We start from the raw sequence: 15,920 nt of genomic DNA, 5'->3' as shown, positions 1-15,920 counted from the left end.
TTTCTTACGGTGGATTCCCTTATGCTTTTGCATTGAGCTCACGTCCAGTGGTGAAGGATGACCCACACTGGTCACAGATGTGCTTTTTGACCCCACTGTGGAAGAGTTCATGTATTTTTAATGTACTTGGTGTGTGGAAGCCTCTCCCACATTCTTTGCAGTAGTTCATTTTGTCTCCAGTGTGACTACGTTGATGTGATTTTAGGTCCCGTTGATGATTGGAAGTTCTTCTAAAAAGATCACAGAAAAATGCTTTCCCTACACCACAGTGACGACAGGGTTGAGAAATGGATCCATGTTCTTTGCTCCACTCCTAAACAAAGACATTGTAAGTCAGGGAATTCCTTCAACGTTTTTATCCTGAACGTCGCCTGAAACAAAGAGCATCTCTGCCAATGTCCAATCACATTTTACTGTTTACATTACAACACTCAGCTTACTGAGTGAAAATGAGTCTTCATTTTTCAAACCAGTTCATTCAGTATAACTCCATAAGTTTACTGATCAGACTTGTTCCAAACAATCAGGTTAAAATTACAAGATAAAAAACTAAATACATCCTCACAGTAACTGCACTTGTAGAGTTAATTTCTGGTGTGGATCTGTTGGTGTTTTTTCAGCTGATGTGGAAATTTAAAAGACTTTCCACACAAGTCACAGCTGTAGGCTTTAACTCCACTGTGGATGACTTGGTGTTTTTTTAGGCTTTGAGCCATGGTAAAAGACGTTCCACACAACTCACAGCTGTAAGGTTTAACTCCACTGTGGAGGAGTTGGTGTGTTTTTAGGCTTTGAGCCAGGGTAAAAGACTTTTCACAAAACTCACAGCTGTAAGGTTTAAATCCACTGTGGATGAGTTGGTGTGTTTTTAAGTGTCCAGCCTGGGTAAAAGACTTTCCACACAAGTCACAGTTGTAAGGTTTAACTCCACTGTGGATGACTTGGTGTGTTTTTAGGCTATGAGCCAGGGTATAAGACTTTCCACACAAGTCACAGGTGTAAGGTTTAACTCCACTGTGGATGACTTGGTGTGTTTTTAAGTTATGAGCCAGGGTAAAAGACTTTCCGCACAAGTCACAACTGTACGCTTTAACTCCACTGTGGATGAGTTGGTGTGTTTTTAAGTGTCCAGCCTGGGTAAAAGACTTTCCGCACAAGTCACAGCTGTAAGGTTTAACTCCACTGTGGATGAGTTGGTGAGTTTTTAGGCTTTGAGCCCAAGTAAAATCCTTCCCACACAAGTCACAACTGTACGCTTTAACTCCACTGTGGATGACTTGGTGTTTTTTCAAATTTTCAGCCTTGGTAAAAGACTTTCCACACAACTCACAGCTGTAAGCTTTAACTCCACTGTGGATGAGTTGGTGTTTTTTTAAATTTTCAGCCTGGGTAAAATCCTTCCCACACAAGTCACAGCTGTACGCTTTAACTCCACTGTGGATGACTTGGTGTTTTTTTAAATTTCTAGCCAGGGTAAAATCCTTCCCACACAAGTCACAGCTGTAAGGTTTAACTCCACTGTGGATGAGTTGGTGTCTTTTCAAGTCTCCACCCTGGGTAAAATCCTTCCCACACTCATCACAGCTGTATGTTTTCTCTCCCTTTCTTCTGTGAGGTTTGTCGGCCTCCTGAGAGCGCTGACTTCTCGCTCCATGTTGGTCCTGCAGTGACAGAGATACAAACAGAGGCAGTGAGTGAAATGCAGTCGTGGAACAAACTGAAACTCCCTCCATTGGTGGAATCAGACATGTAAACAACAACACATTGTAGGTGTGTTACCACCACCTTCTGGTGACAGTATCACATTACAATGATGTGCTACAATGAGAGTTGTAATGAAAATGACATTATTGAAGAAATATTGATCATCAAAGAAACTCTTACTTCAGAAAATAATTTGAGTTCAACTGATGATATTGTTGTTTCATTGTGTGTAGAGAAAATATGATCTTTGTATTTTCTTGTAACTTGTGTGGTTTTTGGTTGTGAATAGAGCTGGGCGATATGAGATTTTTTCATATCACGATATGTTTTTTTCATTTCAGGCGATAACGATATCTATCACGATATAAGCCAAATAACTATATTTGTAAGATTTAAATGTGCCGTTGCTCACAAGTAAAATGTGAAATAATCAGCAGCTTTTTATTTAAATATTTATTTCCCATAATAAGTTCAACAGGGTAGATGTACTTAAGGAACATGAGACTTTTTCAGATAAATAAAGGCAAATATTGCAAACTACACAAAAGGCAGGCGCTAAGCGTTTAAGTTTCCAAATAGAACAAACGAAACAGACTAAATTGTCAATTCCACTTAGAAACAAAATATTAATTCTAAAAATAAATCTTAGTTTGTTTTACAGAAGAACAGACAAAACTGACTAACTTTTGTCAATATCAAATAAACTGAGAACTAAAAGGAAATTCTCAATCTCTCCTTGTTGTATAGCTTAGCTTTTCAAACAGTTTTAACAGTTACTTTAGTCTGACAAAAGCCAAATGACAAATTAGCGCTTCCAGTCAGAGACTGAGGCTATGTTCACACGTACACAGGTATTTTTGAAAACGGAGATTTTCCGTTTTCGTTTTAAAAAATAATCCCGTCCACACATAAAGGCAGAAATGAAGGAAAACGCTGCTATGAACATGCCAAAGCAGCAGGTGGAGCTAGATTCCTAACAGTGCAGAAATGTTGGCCAATCAGAAGTCTAGAAGCCTCGGTGGGAAAAAGTAAAGAAAGCTGCGGCATAGAAGCAGAACCGAGTCGTATGTGTGGACGGACAGTAACTGTGTGTATATGTAAGCATTTAAACACTGCAGAGAGTAGAATTAACAGTAACAGTATTGTAGAAATTCATTTCACCGAAACAATAACGTGGCGCACAGTGTGACGCATGCACCAGTTTATTGTATTTCCAGACTTGCTTTCGGCACAATTTACAGTGCACGCTACTCTGTTTTTTGTCAGACCTGAAATAGCCGAAATACCTTCACACTACGGAACTTCTATGGCTCTTCCGTTCGACAATCTCTCCGGCATTGGAACCATCATCTGTTTTCTCTTCGGTCACGCTCGGTTGATTTTTCTAGTCGGCACACTCATTTCCTCCATTACCCGCTGGCTGCTTCCCAAACGAACACACGTGCGGCTTGGCACTTGTGCTGTACGTAACAAGTCACGCGACGTGACGCTGCGTCTGTGATTGGTTCGGCTCTGCGCTACTTAATTTGGATTGGCTGACCTTTTTTTTTTGTTGTTGTTTTTTTTATAAAGAGGACAAGAGCGGCGAGGTCTATCGCGATAGTTTAATTTCTCTATGGAGTAAAAGTTATATTGCGATACATATCGTTATCGTTCTATCGCCCAGCTCTAGTTGTGAATGTAGATTCTGTATATATGGAGGAGCCCAGGATGGAAAAAATAAAGCTGCTGTTAACAGGTTTTTAAAAACCGACCAGCTGTGCACACAGTTTCAATAACTGTGTAACTGTGATGTTCTTCTCACCTTTTGTGTTGGAGTCATTGTTTCCTCTTTAGTGGCTGAGCTGAGTCCAAATGGCTGAAATTGTTCCTCTGCTGCACCACCAGACTCATGTCCTCCTGTTACTCAGCTGGGACACAAAAAGTATATATTTGTATTTTATCCCTGACAAAAAGAAGCAGAGCAAATAAACATGACTAAAGTCCTCAGTGACAACAATACCTATGAAGCTTCAAGGTGAAACCCCAGAAGCAACTACAAAAAGAAAGTCATCAGTTGCCTACAAGAACTTGAAAGGGAAAAACCTCTGACCCCCCCTGCAGATCACCACCTTTACCCAGGGGATGCTACACCCTGTATATATGGACTTCCATAGATCCACAAAGACGGAGTCCCGATCAGTCCCAATGGTAGCAGTATAAACTCAGCCACCTACAACATTTCAAGCACCTCATTACCATCCTAGCTCCCCTAGGATTTGTGGTAAGCTTTTCTTTGGCTGTCACTTCTTCACCCTGACCTGTCTTACTTGGCTCAGGAGAACTAAAATATACAGTGGGGCAAAAAAGTATTTAGTCAGCCACCGATTGTGCAAGTTCCCCCACCTAAAATGATGACAGAGGTCAGTAATTTGCACCAGAGGTACACTTCAACTGTGAGACAGAATGTGAAAAAAAAAAAAAATCCATGAATTCACATGGTAGGATTTGTAAAGAATTTATTCGTAAATCAGGGTGGAAAATAAGTATTTGGTCAATAACAAAAACACAACTCAATACTTTGGTGGTAGCTGACCAAGCATTATTCATTTAGTATTATACACTTGTTTTAGAGCAATACACACTGATCGTCTTAATCAATGTGGAAGTCCTTGTAGTTGCAATGTTGTGTCTCTGCAGGGGACGGATGGCTCCAGGAGATGGGGGGCAGTCAGCGTCTGCCCTCGGGAAGGAGGCAATGTTATTTTTCTGTGTTAAATAAAACTGTCAACATTGATTGTATAACAACTGTCATTACGCATGAAGGGGCGTTCTAATACCCTGATTTTTACAAAACTGTGGAGATGTGTTTTTTGTGATGAGATCTGAGGCTGTCTGCATACAGTTTCCATCTCCCACGTGTGTGACCATTAAAATCATCGTTTGACTTGACCCGGCCGGACCAGTGTTGTTATTGTGGTGTTTCTCTTGTCTCCATCCCCAATATTTTGAACCATAACATCTTTGTTGGCAATAACAGAGGTCAAAAGTTTACTATAGGTCTTTGCCAGGTTTGCACACACAGTAGCTGGTATTTTGGCCCATTCCTCCATGCAGATCTTCTCGAGAGCAGTGATGTTTTGGGGCTGCCGCCGAGCAACACAGACTTTCAACTCCCGCCACAGATTTTCTATGGGGTTGAGGTCTGGAGACTGGCTAGGCCACTCCAGGACTTTCAAATGCTTCTTACGGAGCAAATCCTTTGTTGCCCGGGCGGTGTGTTTTGGATCATTGTCATGTTGGAAGACCCAGCCTCGTTTCATCTTCAAAGTTCTCACTGATGGAAGGAGGTTTTGGCTCAAAATCTCACGATACATGGCCCCATTCATTCTGTCCTTAACACGGATCAGTCGTCCTGTCCCCTTGGCAGAAAAACAGCCCCATAGCATGATGTTTCCACCCCCATGCTTCACAGTAGGATTGGTGTTCTTGGGATGCGACTCAGTATTCTTCTTCCTCCAAATACGACGAGTTGAGTTTATACCAAAAAGTTCTACTTTGGTTTCATCTGACCACATGACATTCTCCCAATCCTCTGCTGTATCATCCATGTGCTCTCTGGCAAACTTCAGACGGGCCTGGACATGCACTGGCTTCAGCAGCGGAACACGTCTGGCACTGCGGGATTTGATTCCCTGCCGTTGTAGTGTGTTACTGATGGTGACCTTTGTTACTTTGGTCCCAGCTCTCTGCAGGTCATTCACCCCGTGTGGTTCTGGGATCTTTGCTCACCGTTCTCATGATCATTGTGACCCCACGGGATGAGATCTTGCGTGGAGCCCCAGATCGAGGGAGATTATCAGTGGTCTTGTATGTCTTCCATTTTCTGATGATTGCTCCCACAGTTGATTTTTTTCACACCAAGCTGCTTGCCTATTGTAGATTCACTCTTCTCAGTCTGGTGCAGGTCTACAATACTTTTCCTGGTGTCCTTCGAAAGCTCTTTGGTCTTGGCCATGGCAGTAGTTTGGAGACTGACTGTTTGTGGCTGTGGACAGGTGTCTTTTATACAGATGATGAGTTCAAACAGGTGCCATTCATACAGGTAACGAGTGGGGGACAGAAAAGCTTCTTACAGAAGACGTTACAGGTCTGTGAGAGCCAGAGATTTTCCTTGTTTGAGGTGACCAAATACTTATTTTCCACCCTAATTTACGAATAAATTCTTTACAAATCCTACCATGTGAATTCATGGATTTTTTTTTTCACATTCTGTTTCTCACAGTTGAAGTGTACCTCTGGTGCATATTACTGACCTCTGTCATCATTTTAAGTGGGGGAACTTGCACAATCGGTGGCTGACTAAATACTTTTTTGCCCCACTGTAAGATATAAGGGTGGTGGCCGAATTTCCGAGATGATCCTTGTGTTGGCTGGCATGTTTCCATTCAAATTGTAAAGTGTTTATTAAACCCACTTCAAATCCAGCTCACAAGGTGTGTTGCAGCTAATTTTGAAATTTTCCATAAGAATGTAGCGTTGTCAAGCAGGATTCCTCAGGTGAGTTTTTCTAAATCACTGGCACGCGATGCCTGGTCATCCTGAGGGAAAATTGCCTCAGTCCGGTGCATTTCAAGGTCCTGTAACCATCCGTCGGTAAACTGTACCTGGGCTTGTTGCAGTGGCCTGAAGTTACTAAACTTCATGAGTGTATGCACTCATGAAGTTTATTAACTTCAGGTCACATTGTTCTCCTTCATTTTGTACATACCTTTTTTGGGGGGCAAAGAAAAAGAAAGAATTTATTGGAACCGGAGAATGAACGTTTTGCGGCGCTACAAATGCTCTCATTTGATGCGGTACTTGGAATGTTTTGCCACGAGTTCCCGGCATGCAATGCGCGAAAGTCACGTGGTCTGTTAATCTCTATTATTCACCGTGGGGTTGCCCTCCCCCACGCTTGTACCTGTGGCTTCATGTCCTGGGGGTGGGGGTAGACTGTTCTCCTGCCCTGCAGCCCATCCTTTTGTTCATATTCCAAGACTAATTTTCTATATATATTCTTACCCCCTAGCAACCGCCATTTCATAATGTTGCAAGCAATCACAAACTCTATAGTCTGTCTAACTCCAGTGTATACCAAGCAATCTATTATCCTCAACAGAGCTAAACTCAACATAAACGGAACCTACATTAAAGTTAGCTCGGTGCTTACCTTTAGATGAGCCCACAAACCGAGAGAAACAGGAAACAGATGAGGGAGCAGAGACCCACGTGGTTCACGCTGATCTCAGCTAGGATCCAGGAGACAAGGGTGTGCAGATCGATGCAGATATCAATCCAAACGTTGGTAGTGGTATATGTTCCTGTAAGTTCACTACTTTACTCCCGTTTGATGAAAAAGCAGCTCTCTCTGCTCGACTCCTCTCCTGCACACACACTTTGCTCCGCCCCCTTTTCCCGGCTCTTCTGTGATTTGTTGCTGTGCTGTCACGTGACTCAGCATCACAAGGTAACCACGTGGGAGAGTTATTTCAAAATTAGCGCCTTTCCAGTCCTTTCCTTTCCAGTGATGGTAAATTTGATTATTTTTACTGAATCGAGTTTGAATGAGTCACTCACCAAAACGAATCGCGTTTTTTGAGTAATTTGATTCACTGAGTCAGTTGACCAGAGATTGCAAAAATGTACATTTTCACTCAAACTTAATTTCTCTTTTCATGTAAATCCTACTGCTAAGATGAGTGATTCTAAAAGAAATAAACTATTTTATAGAGCAAAAAAGAGCAAAAACATTTTTAAAATAAAGCAATTTCCTATCAAAATGTTTTAATAAACATTTATTTTGTTTATTTTTATTTTATTTTTTTTTTCCTTAAATGTGTCAAATATATATTTTCTCATCTAAATGTCCACTGAGCTGTGAGCCAGGGGGCGGTAATGCGCCTTAACATTGGTTGCCAACCAAGAAGAAGAAAAAGATGTGAGCCAGGAAGGAGGGGGTGAGTGGTTGTGTCCCAATTCAGGGGCTGTGTCCCATTTCAGGGGCTGCACGCTTGAAGTACACATTTTAAGTGCGGTTACGTCACCGCCATGCGACGACGGCTGTCCCAATTCGAAGTGTACTTCAAATGCATACTCCAAATGCGCCGTCGATTTCCCCAAATATCAAGCGTGGTCCAGTGCATGCTTCGTGGTCCCATATATCCCACAATTCATAGCGCGGCGGTGGGTGTGGAGAATTTTGCCGCAAAATACGGCAGAAGGGAGCGGCCGAAGAGGTTTTTGTTTTTTTTACAAACTTTATGGAAATCATAAAGCGAACAGTCAGTCATTCCAGTTCAGTTTGTACAGTAGACATACAAGGCAAATAAGAGTAACAATATACAGTACAATGAAATAAGAAGGATAAATAAATAAAGGATAAAAAAGAAAAAAGAAAAAAAAAAGGGGGGGGGATGTGACAGACTTCATAACAACTTTCTACTTGAAAGTTGTGACAGCTCATTCGTTAAACATTTCTGAATGAATTTCAATCAATGATAAACCTTTTTTATTGGAAGTTAATTTAAGAGAGTTTAAGTAATATTCAATTTCAATCAAAAGCAAATTAAATGATGGGGTTGAGTTTTTAAATTTACATTTATGTATATGGAATTTCCCTAATAAGATGGAGCGGCCGAAGAGTGAACTGTCTATATATATATATATATATATATATATATATATATAAATTAGGTGGTCTTGACTAAAAGTCTAATTTAAACCCTGTGTTTCTCTCAGTCAGTGTTGCGTCGTCCCTCATGCTGTGTGTTTCCTCGCGTGCCTTTCTGCAAAGTGTAGTTTATATTTCCCCAGTGTATTTTAGTTTTGTATGCTTTTTCCCTGTCAGCAAATAAAGCTGAGTTTTTTGAGTTAATCCCTTGAGTCTGAGCGCCTGCATTTTGGGTCCAACTCCTGCCTGCCACACAGCGATTCAAGACAACATCAAATCAAAATTCATGTTTTATGTGACTGAAGTGTTTAATGATGTGGGCTACAGAAATAAATTAAGTTATAGATTATATTTATATGAAACATGTATACTTACTGAATTTGAATTTGAATCATTTTAACCACAAGTAACACATGCATATGTGTAGATCTGCCCCAAGAGTCTCCCAGTGTCTTATAATGAGAGGCTGCTTTCTCTCACACATTATGTTCACTTATTATCGGCACATGTTGTTGTTCTGTGGAAGCTAACATCTTGTAGTCTCTGACACGTTGCATGTTTAATATGAGGCTAAAATTCCCCCTCAGTGGGTCACTGGTGACCTGCTGGATGTACTGAGGTTCATTAAACATGACTAAAAACTCAAATGTCAAAGGAAAAAAACAAAATATTTAAAGTCAATCATTCTGATCATAATTGTACTTTGACCTTTAACCTCTCTGCTCTGTGCTGTTTCCTCTTTCAGACCAGAAAAACATCACAGCTGAGTCTGGACAGGACATCACTCTGACATGTCGAGCGCCAAACAACAACACCAAATTTGTACATTGGAGCAAAGGTCACTTGACATCAGGCTATGTCTACTTGTACCAGGAGGGGCAATTTGTTCCACAAGGTCAGCATCCATCTTTTAAGAACCGGGTGGATCTGCAGGACAGACAGATGAAGGATGGAGACGTGTCTTTGATTCTGAAGGATGTGATGATGAATGACACTGGAACAGTGTTGGGAAGGTTACTTTTAAAATGTATTCCATTAGAGAATACAGAATACATGCCCCAAAATGTATTCTGTAACGTATTCCGTTACGTTACTCAATGACAGTAACGTATTCTGAATACTTTGGATTACTTAATATATTATCATGCTTTTTACAACAACGTGAATGTACTGTTGCTGTGTGATTTATTACTATTACTGAAGGTCCGCGACTCCGAACTGTAGTAAAGGGACCTCTGACTAATACGGCGGGGTCCCTGTCGGCTTGTAGCCGAAAACTAGCTTTACTTTGTTGTGTGGGTCAACTTTTCTTGCGAGAGACAGAGAGAGGCGTTGAAAGGCTGCTCCAACGGAACTTATTGTTTTCGGAGGAAAACACGAACACGGTGTACAGTCGAGTCCTAATAGCTTACTTACAACTGGGCTCGTCAGGCATTCTTCTTGGCTGAAGTGGTTATTATTATATTTACATGCTTCCAGCTCCCGTTTTTCCTCGTTCACAACTCGTACCTTTCCACTCCCCTTTTTCTCCCTCCTCGCACTCACAGACCCATAACGTGTATGGCAGTCCATTCTCCCTGCAACACGGACTACACTGCCCATGATGCTACATTCTTTAGAGCTATGCTTGTAGCATTCTGCCTGTTAGCTTAGCACAACAACAACGAAAAGGCGCTCTGTCACCCAGGAAACACACAGTCTCAGAGAGAGAGAGAGCGCGTCGCCCTGTAACCATGGCAACCGTAACGCTGCCGCCTGGAACAACAGAACGTAGCTGTCAAACAAAACCCAAACAGTCCTGACCCGCGACAAAATGAAACAGGAAAGTACCGCAGTGTAATCCATTTATTTCAACAAAGTAACTGTATTCTGAATACTACCTTTTTAAACGGTAACTGTAACGGAATACAGTTACTCATATTTTGTATTTTAAATACGTAACGGCGGCACATGTATTCCGTTACTCCCCAACACTGCACTGGAACATACGAGTGTCGTGTGTTCATGAAAGAAACACGCTCTCGGGAGCTCATAATCATCATCCACCTTCATGTTGTTCCTCCAGGTGAATGAGTAGAGTTGAGTGTGTGTGTGATCAGAGGTGAAGCTGCTTCCTGGTTGTTGATGTTTGTTTCTAAAGATGTTGTTGATGAGACTTTGTAGAAAGCAGCTGGTCTGAGTGATGTGATCAGAGTGCAGTAGATAATGTCTGACAGCAGTTTGAAGAGGAAATGGATTCTGTTCTGTTCTTCACTCATCACCTACCTGACAGCTGACACCTCACACCTGTTTCTCACCTGCAGGTCAGACAGGAGGACACACAGAGGATGGAGGTAAGGATGAAGAAGGGAAGAAGGATGAAAGGAAGAAACCTGAAGTTAAAACAGAAAATGGCAGGAAGGGTGAAGGGGAGAAGGATGAATCTATTGCACTGCAAGCTTTACCTGTTCTTCTTGTTGCTGCTGTTAGTGTTTTTTTTCTCATCTAAAAAAACATCAAAAGAAAACCCCAAAAAACAACAGAAGCAGAGTCAAAAACGATAAAACGTTCTGTTCATCTGGTCTCATCCAAGTGACTTCTTCAGTCTCAGCTGACTGCAGGTTTCCCCAACATGGAAAAAAGAGCTTTGTTATCCAACCCTGGACCATCACCAAGTTATTAGTTCAGGTATGTGGATGACACCTGGGTGAAAGTCAAATCTCAGGATGTACCACTGATCACATGAACTTTGTGGACCAACTCATCAAATTCACCAGGGAGGATATGAAATATCTCAGAGGGGTCAGGGGTCAAGAGCTGAACTCTGAGTCTCCTGCTGCTGATCCAAACTTTGTGTTGACACCAAAAGTGAAGAACATGCTGATCATCATCTTTAAACCTCACAGCAGAACTGTGGGTCAAATGATCTGAAGACACACAGAAATGAACTTTCCTGTGCTGCCTGCCAGTGACTCTGAACTACAGTCTTCAGGATGTTCATGAACACAAAGCAAAACTGTGCTACAAACATGTATGAGTTAGTGCTGTCAGCGTTAATCTCTTTAAAATGACGTTAATGCCATAACAGCATTAACGCAGCAAATCTCTGTTAGTGAGTTACCACCGGTCACCTGCACAGTGACAACGTTTTACGTTAAGTGTTAATCACACTCTAGATCTTGTTTTAACATATGGCATAGAAACTGAACAACAGACACACACAGTGATATTTGAGAAGTGAAATTAAGTTTATTGGATTTACAGAAAGTGTGCAATAATTGTTTAAATAAAATCAGGCAGGTGCATAAATTGGGCACCACAAAAAAAGAAATGAAATCAATATTTAGTGTATATCTGTCACGGTTCTGGGTCCGTTGGACCCAGTATTTGGAGTTTATTATGTTTTGGTTTAAGTTTGCATCAGGGATTGTTTTCTTGTTCTCTTGTTGTGTTAATGATGATGTTTATTATTGGAGTTCCATGTTTCTGTTTATTTGGGGTTAAGATGTGGGTTTAGTTTCATGTGTCGTTTCCTGTCTGTCTCTCTATGTCGAGCCTGCGTGTGATGTTTTATTGTGAAGGTCTGCGTCTCATGTGAGTGTGTTCAGTTTTACCTCTGTCTCGTCTTACTGATTATTCCCAGCTGTGTCCATCACCTGTGTGTAATTCCTGTGTTTCTCTGTGTGTATTTAAGTCGTGTCCTCCGTCATTGTAGTTGCTGGTCCGTCTGTGTATCCACCATGTCGCACCCGTGTGTTCTCCCTGCTGTCCATCATCATTCTCCTCTGCTCATTCTCATTCAGGTTTGTGCTTTGTAGTTTTAGTTGTTCTCCAGTCTAGTTTAGTTCGAGCTCCGTTTGCTGTTTGTCCCTATTTATTTTCATGTTCAATAAACCACCTTCACACCCGCACGACTGCCTGCGCTTGGATCCTCATTTATTATTTTCGCACGGCTCTCCTCACTCGCCATGACAATATCAATATGTGTGTCTCCTATATGATATATTTAACTGACATTTTTTATTGTAACAACCAATGATTTATAGAGGAAAATAATGACTATTAACAAGGTTGCCCAAACATTTGCACCCCATAGGAACATAGTGAAGACCAATTATTTAAGAGCATAAAGAGAGGTTAGTTTATTTTGGAGGCAAGATCCATTTATTAAGAAAATTTTAAAAAGGCAGGAACGCTCTTTAGAGGTTTGTGGGTGGCACAGAGCCATTGTGAGCAAGTCACTCGGACTTCAAACAGGCTATTCTTTTTGGCTGCCAAGACACAGCTCCCTTTGCCGAGAAGTGGGACATGAACTTCTCCCTCACCAGGACAGCCTCTCTGGAGGAGTTGTTTGCTGCTACATGACCCAGGCCTTGCAACGGCTCCACCACAGCAGGTGCCACACCCCTCACAGCAGGTGCCCCTCTCTCATCCAAACAGCGCAGAAAATTGTGGAGAAAACACGTTGCCTTCACACACTTCTCCACAATTTCAGGACGGAGCTCCATGGAGCGCCGATACAACCTCCACTGTGAGGAGAGGATACCGAAGGCACCCTCCACTATCAGCTGGGCTCTAGAAAGGTGATAGTTGAAGATCCTCTTCTCTAATGGGAGGAGGCGTCCAGGGAAAGGCCTCATGAGCTGCTGCCGCAGTGGGAACGCTTCATCAGCCACAAAGACAGGGCTGGGCTCCATGGTGTTCTCCACCAGGTAGAGGCTGGTCAGGAGGCACATGGAGAGTCCCAGCCTGAAAAGCCTGACCAAAGGTGGAATTGGCCAGAATACCCCCAACAGAAGCTTAGAACTGAAGAAGCTTCTCGGATGAGAGGTGAAACGTCTTCAAGCAACTTAAAGAAGTCCAGATGCTTTTCTTTGCAAGCTCCTTTTAATGAACCAGTGTGAAGAAAACAGGTGAGCATTCTTGCTAAAGAGCTAATCACCTTGCACAATGACAACCATATTGATCCACAATTCTCTAAAAGTTGGGTTGTTTGTTTGTCTGGTTATTTGTTTCTTTGAGTTTTGGCTTTTCATGTATCAGGTTTTTCCCCTCAAGCACCTGCTCATGTTCTGTTGTCTCACATAGATTTTCACATTCCTGTTCAGGCCATGTTCTTGTCACAGTTTTCATGTTTTAGGGTTTCCCAATTTAGATTTCCGTTTTAGTTCTCACCCCCGTTTTTTTGGCCTGGGACCCAAAAGTTAGTTGATTTCTTTTTTGCGCTAGATTCTTAAGCTGCAGGTTTTATCTCTCCAAACAAAATTGACTGAACCAGCAGCAAAAGAAGATCCAAACTACGCTTGACATAAACATCTTCATTAATTACGTGTCTTACTTGCTGTTTTACCTCCACCACTATAAAACCACACTTCATGCACAACTCTCTCTCAGTGCTTCCCATTCACTTGCTCATTACCTACCAGTCTATTGTTGCTTACAGCGCTGTCGGCCGCTGTGTTTTGTTTTTTACTTAAATGACTTCCAACAAGAAAGCCGCATTTCTGGTGTTCAATACTGAAAAAATTAAAACTTTTAAAAATCCAGAATTGCTAAATCCTTAGCTGTAACCTTTGCTCCTCTTCACTTTAGCAGCATCAGGTAATGTTCATATTTTGATTTGTGGTGTTCTTCAGTTTTTGTTCTACTGCAAAATATTTTAAGGTTATCTGCTATAGGTTGAGATGTGGATCCAACAACACTGGACATTATATTTCTTCATTTCCATTTAATACTCGTACAGCTGCTGTTATTGTTATGTTATGTTATTGTTATATTTCTTCATACATTCTTATATATTTCTATACTGTGTATTGTGTATTTTGTTGTACAGTTATTTTATTTTCAACTTTAACTTATATATTTTATCTTATTCTTTCCCAGTTAAATTTACCCTTCATTCTAATTTGTGTTGTACAGTTATTTCATTTTTAACTTAAATTTTTATATTTTATTTGATTCCTTTCTAGTTAAATTGACCCTTTTTAATTTTCATATTTATTTCCCATCTTATTCATAGCCTTTTCTTTTTTTCTTTAGGTCACGAGCAGTTGTGTAAGCATTTCACTGCATATCGTACTGTGTATGTGACAAATAAAATTGAATTTGAATTGAATTTGAATTTGGATCCAAGTGCAGGACACTGAGACGGAAATGTAACTGAAAACCTCAGCTTTATTGCTGGCACCAAACAAAAACAGAAACCAAACATGAAAACACAAAGTGGAACGCACAGGCAGGATCTGAGGGTACGACTTGACACTGAGCAAGGGCAAACACAGGGCTAATATACACAGGGACGTAATCAGGGAATGGAAAACAGGAGGGAGACAGCTGGGAGAAATTAGACTAACGAGACAGGGGAGCAGTAGAACTGAACACACTGACCACAGACTGGGACTATCAAAATAAAACAGGAGACATGAAACAAATCAGAAAGACGCAGACTTGACACTAAACTAAATCTGCAATAATAACAATAATCAAAACAGTATCACTAAATAATCAGAACATAAATCATAACTCAGAACAACACCAAAATTTAAGAAACAGAAAGCGCTGGGTCAAACTGATCCAGAACCGTGACAAAATCCAGGCCTGGAAAATCTCCTTGATGTTTTTCTGTGATTTATCCTCAGTTACTTTGACACAAAGGCATCTGCTGTGACACCTACACCTTTGATAAAGTCTCACAAGTGTCAGCTTCCTCTTTATAGATATACAAATATGGATATGTACTGATAAGTGTTTAGAATTATAATCTGAGGCAAAATTTTCCCGATTCAAATTGAATCCAATAGTGGATCGAATCGATTTGAATTTAAATACCTTTAAACAAGGAGAGGTCATTAGAAAGAATGAATATGATTTATTCATGAACAGAATCTAGACAGATGTCAAGATATCCAGCAGCATGGACATACATCATGGCCGAGATTCAAGATCAAGGTCAGAGGTCACATTTTCTAAAAAAACTGATCATTATGACTCGAGAAGAATGTCACCTAAGATTGTCTACCAGGAGGCAGATGGGTAGTAATGGTCACCAGCAGTATTTTTTATTTAAAGATAACAGAAAATCTTACAGGCTGTAAATAAGGAATAAGGAAAAAGTTAGATTTGAAGAAATAACAGACATAATAAGACAATAAATCCCAGTTTAAAACTAAAATTAAGTCATGAACAAACAAAAACAGAATAAACTTAAATAACATTGAAACAGGAGCACCGAGCTAAAGGGAAGTAATACAATGAAACGAACTTGCATAAGGAATAAGAAAATAAAGACACAAAAATGTTAAGAAATAACAGAAAATAGAAAATCAAAACAAAATATAAAGCCATATTCAAAACGTGATCGAAAGTACAAAACTAGAGAAAAAAAGACCAAAAAAATGAAAACCCCGTGTCAAAGACTCTGGGACCAGTTTTCAAGTGGGGCTCTCTGTTTGGCTCTCTGTTTAACAATGCTCGTGTGAGATTTAGAGAACAGATGTTGGGAAATGAAGGGTGGACTAATTAGATTTCCGTCTGGACTGTTATC

General features: G+C 40.8%; 1 long non-coding RNA gene across 2 annotated transcripts; it reads right to left on the bottom strand.

Moving 5' to 3' along the window:
* Positions 1-1,440: 1,440 nt before the first annotated feature.
* On the bottom strand, positions 1,441-11,364 carry LOC120720337. 2 transcript variants are annotated; one of them, XR_005692894.1, is made up of 5 exons: positions 11,351-11,364; positions 10,414-10,416; positions 6,899-7,090; positions 3,509-3,614; positions 1,441-1,661 (listed from the first exon to the last, which is right to left on the bottom strand). It is a non-coding gene; the product is annotated as an uncharacterized LOC120720337 (long non-coding RNA). The 2 variants fall into 2 exon arrangements; XR_005692893.1 differs by lacking the exons at positions 10,414-10,416; positions 11,351-11,364 and having other exon boundaries at positions 6,899-7,123.
* Between the last annotated feature and the right edge of the window lie 4,556 nt (positions 11,365-15,920).

This window comes from Simochromis diagramma, unplaced genomic scaffold, assembly GCF_900408965.1.
Source record: "Simochromis diagramma unplaced genomic scaffold, fSimDia1.1 OVJJ01000578.1, whole genome shotgun sequence".
In the NCBI taxonomy this organism is placed as follows: Eukaryota; Metazoa; Chordata; class Actinopteri; order Cichliformes; family Cichlidae; genus Simochromis; species Simochromis diagramma.
This window is presented reverse-complemented; position numbering and strand designations above follow the sequence as displayed.